Consider the following 5,212-nt stretch of genomic DNA (forward strand, 5'->3'; position numbering starts at 1 on the left):
TAAATGCAGACACACAGAAATAAGAGTTCAAAAACTAAGAAAATGGCCAACTTAATCATAGGGACAAGTCTAGAGTTGAATATTATATCTCAGAATTTAATTGGGAAGATTGAACCACAACAGAAGATAGATTAAGTAGAGGAGACTGAACTGGTGAAATAGCATTTTATGACTTTTGACTAAAACATTGCTAATTTTCTTCTAGGCTTTGCTGTCTTGTTTAAAAAATTTGTGTCCTGTCTTGAGCTGTTGATAGGTTCATGTACCTACTATTTGAACAGAATCCTAATCAGTTTCCTAGCTTTAAGTTTTAAGCAAAGTTCCTTAGGATTTCTTTGATTTAAGTTAAATTGCTTTTCTTCAAATTACCAGCTCAACTTGCTATTGAAAGTAGTTAGATTATTTAAGAAACTGTGTGATCAATATAATGTGTATGTGGGGGAAAGGAATAGAAGACAACTGTAGACACCAGAGATAGTGTCAGAAGAGGGTGGGAAAGGACAGAGGGTCAGAAATAGGGGCAAATATATATTGACAATATATTGACAAATATATTATTGACAATAACATGCATGATTAAGCCACTATACAGTATATTCTGGATGGTAAATCACATTTTGTATGCTGTGATGATGCTTAGAGAATGAATATAAATTAATTAAGTTTAAAAAAGTTTCAAAAAAAAACCTAAAACTGTTTTTCTTGAAATTAAACAAAAATCATTAAAAATACTTATTTGATGACTGCAGTAAGCTATAGCCCCAGCTAGGTGCTACTTTATAGTATGTTTATTATACTTACTGAGGTTTATGCCTAAAGTCAGACTTGTGTTCATGAGTATGTACATATCAGCTGCGCTTACTATTAAAAATATCTAGATTAATTAAGAACATTAGTGAATCAATAAGATGCGGGGGGAAAATGCATAGAAAGCAACCATAGATGCAAGAGATAGTGTGGGAGGAGGGTGGGAGATGGCAGAGGGTGAGAGATAGGGAATCAGGGATGAAAAAAAATATACAGGAAACAAAAAATGGAAAATTATTTGTTGACAATAATGCGTATGTTGATGTGTTTGACTGAGCCAATATACAGTGTATTCTGGATGGAAAAATCTCATTTGTGTGTTGTAATGATGTACAGTGAATGAATGTAAATAAATAAATTTAAATAAAGATTAAAAGAATAAAAATTGATAAATAATAGAAAAAAATTTTTAAAAAAAGGTTTATGGCAATATTTGGGCTGTGGCTCAATACCCGATGTCCATCACACAGGTTATAGGTGGATTCCACAGTTTTTAGGTTGGTGATTGGAAGGGAAGGTCTGTGTCCTGGGAAAAGATTCATAATAGAAATACTAAATCTACATCTCAAAGAAAGGGAAGTTCTGTGTCTTGGGAAGAGATAAACAAAAGAATGGACTATAATCAGTTGAAATATACATCTCAAAAATACTATGCCAGGGACAGGATTTAAAAATAATCCTGTCAATGGAAAAAATGGTCTATTAATGTTTGTGGATTTGATTCTCACTTGGCCCTCAGGAAAGGACTTTGGAAAAATAGGAAAAAGCAGTAAGACTTATGTCCACAGTCCCCCCTGTTGGCCAAAAATCTTTCCTCTGGATGCATGTGTAGGCCACAAAACTGATGGGTCCCATGTTGATAGGGAGGCTCATTCCTAGGAATAAAGTCCAGTGTTATAGGCAGTGGAGTCCTGGGAGAAGGACATGTCTGATTGACTCAATAGTCAATTGTCTCTGGGTGAAGGAAAGAGTCAGGCTTCAAAGTTTAGTGGGGAGGGGAGCAAGTTTTAGAAGTATGAATGGCAAAAAATGAAAAAAAAATACTTATAATAACTTGATAGCAGTTAATTACAATAGAGGTAAATGACAAAATAATTTTTCTTTTTTTTAAAGAGGTTTTTGCTATAGTGCGCATGCGCTCGCCAGAAAGACAGAGAGAGACAGAGAGACAGAAAATGAGAAATCAACCCCCAGGGGGAATGGCCACGCTCCAATCCCTTCTCCTCCATTTTCCTCTCAGGATCTTGGGCACGCATGCACATGGGCCTAGCGTGAGTTTAAGTCACTGGGTCCAGGACTCGAATCACCATCAACTACATGGAAGTCCAGCAACACAGCTATTATGCTAACTGATGGTCCTGACAAAATAAGTTTTCTATTGTACACAGCAATTTGAGATAACTTATGATTGAGTGTCATTTCAAGAGCAATAAATCCATAAATTCATGATTTGAACATATTAGTATCAATAACATGTATAAGAAATGAAAGACTACAGTTAACAATACATCAACTACATGGAAGTCCAGCAACACAGCTATTATGCTAACTGATGGTCCTGACAAAATAAGTTTTCTATTGTACACAGCAATTTGAGATAACTTATGATTGAGTGTCATTTCAAGAGCAATAAATCCATAAATTCATGATTTGAACATATTAGTATCAATAACATGTATAAGAAATGAAAGACTACAGTTAACAATAATCCTTACATAAACTGATATACCAGATTAACTTTTACAAAAATGAGATGCATCTTTTGAGGTTTTCCAGGGGCCCAAAAAATGAAAGTTTAGGTCTAAAAACAATGTTTAATTTATCATTTGGTATAAAAACAAACACACAAACAAAAATCTATGTCAAGAACATGTCAGAAAACTCAATACAGCTAAAATTCTTTGCTATGTAAAGTAAATGTTTGTGGAAAAATGTAAAATAAAAACAAGTTGTAATGGAAAAAAAAAGAAAACTCAATACAATATTGGGATACAACAGGATTATAAGTCACTGAATATATTTAGCTAAGTTGACAATTATCAAAAAGTTACACAAAAAGTCTATAACCCTTTAAAGCTCTATTTGTAAAGTAATCAAAGTTCACTAAATATAAACATAAAACATAAAAATCTGTTTCTTGGGACCAGCAGTTAGCGTAATATATATGTCGCTGGACTCCCACGTAGTCAACCACTGTTCAAGTCTTGGACCTGGTGGCTTAAACTCATGCCTGACACATGCGCCTGCATGACCAAGATCCTGAGAGGAGAATGGAGGAGAAGGGATTGCAGCATGGCCATCCCCTGGGTGTGTGTATGTGATTTCTCACTTTCTGTCTCTCTGTATCTCTGTCTTTCTGGCAAGTGCACACACCCTATAGCAAAAACCTCTCAATAAAATCTGTTTTTTAAACAAGTTACTAAGCTGTAGAGAGATCTCCTGCAGTATGTTTACAGTTTACTGAGAGTAGATCAGTACAAAAAAAAAAAAAAAAGAAAAAAGAAAAACTCACAAAAACCAGAAAACAGGGAACCAGCAGTTAGCGTAATGGCTATGTTGCTGGACTTCCACGTAGTCGACCGAGGTTCGCATCCCAGACCCAGTGGCTTAGAACTCACGCCGGGCACGTGTGCATGCGTGCCCAAGATCCCGAGAGGAGGATGGAGGAGAAGGGATTGCAGCGTGACCATCTCCCCTGGGGGGTGATTTCTCGCTTTCTGTCTCTCTGTCTCTCTCTGTCTGTCTGGCAAGTGCACACGTCCTATAGCAAAAACCTCTCCAAAAAAAAAAAAAAAAACCAGAAAACAAAACAAACAAAAAAACTTGATTTTAAGTACAGGACCAAAAATAACTTTTATCACATTTTTATAGGAAAACATATCTAGTGCTTTCCTCAATTTTAGCCAACTTGTTATATAAAAAAAACTCATCATAAATTTTTAAAATAAAATTTATTTTCAATCTTTAACTCTTTTTAACCTTCCAACTCAAATCTTAACCCAATACATCTTAGACTTAGTATTTGTCCCTTTTTCTAATTAAAAAGTATTTGCTTTAGTCATCTAGGTTTAGCACAAATACTTTACCATACAGTAATTTTTTACAAACAAAAACAAGAAAAAAAAATTTTTTTTTTTTTGCTGTTTTCTACTTTGGGTTAGATTGACCTCTGAATAGACTTTTGGGAACCTCCTCTAAGAAAATAAATATGACATGGTTTTAACAAACTCTGGTCAGAGCCTTCCATTTACTGTCAAGCAAGACCACAGAACTGTTCCATCCTATTCCCACAGATGGCCTCAGTTCACAATGGTATGTAATCTAATCATGGTGTCAGCCATTTGTGTGACTCTACCCCTTTATTCATCCCAAAATAAGACATCAGTCCTTTAGGTAAGATGGGCTGAAACAGTTTTTGGCTTTAAATCCCCCTCTAACGGTTTTAAAAAATGTACTTTATATAACCTTAATAATCTTTTATTTAGAACACTTCCCCAAATATGTTAAAAGAATATTTTTATGCCTTACTTGCAGATTTTTACTCAAATGAGATTTTAATATTTTGTAACTTTCTATGTAGAATAACATTTATTAACCTTAATTTTTACCCTTTTGTAACCTTAATAATATTTTTCAAGAATTATTTAAGATTTGACCAAAGAGAGAGAGAGCAAGAAAGGAGGCTGCTGGGTCTGAGATTTGAACCACAGTCAGCCATGTGGGAACCCAGTATCTTAACAGTCAGCCATGTGGGAGCCCAGCATCTTAACCATTGTACCACCTGCCAGCCCTCTTAAGCTTGATTTTTTTTTATAAGTAAGCAATTTGACTTGTCATAAGCAAGTATTTTTTTAGCTATCTAATTTTTTTAAAAGTAACTTTCTATAGAACAAAATAATCCTGAGACGTAAAAGCCAAGTGAAAAACTTTACAGTTTATATTAACCAATAGTAATTTGACATAGCGTTAATTCCTTTTAAGATCTAAAATCACCTGAAAACTTTATAACATTATACTTACAATTACCAGATTTACCTTTAAAATCTATGCCTGGGCTATCTAAATACCAAAAGATACCAAAAAGTCATTTATTTACTTCCCTATTAACTTTTTATAACATGTTAAATATGTATACCATATGTTTATTACATATTTACCTTAAGTTGCTGATAACTCTGAAATCTATTTTCACTAAATCAATAATACCAAAACAGTTTTGTAGTTTGATTGGTAAAACCTATGCTGACAATTATGAAGACATCTTTAATTTTTATTTTTAAATTTGTAGCAGGCTTATTTACTTAAGTCACCTGAACTTGAAAGCATTTAGATGAAATGCTATGAGCACTCTTTATTTACATGCCAAATTTAATAGAATTCCTTAAGGACTTTGCCACATAAACAT

At 33.9% G+C, this 5,212-nt stretch overlaps 1 pseudogene; it reads left to right on the forward strand.

Annotated features, from left to right (window-relative positions):
* Positions 1-1,304, forward strand: part of LOC114005325 (RNA-binding protein PNO1 pseudogene) — a 3,628-nt pseudogene extending 2,324 nt beyond the window's left edge.
* Positions 1,305-5,212: the final 3,908 nt, after the last annotated feature.

This window comes from Tupaia chinensis, unplaced genomic scaffold (genome assembly GCF_000334495.1).
Source record: "Tupaia chinensis unplaced genomic scaffold, TupChi_1.0 Scaffold143639_1, whole genome shotgun sequence".
NCBI lineage: Eukaryota > Metazoa > Chordata > Mammalia > Scandentia > Tupaiidae > Tupaia > Tupaia belangeri.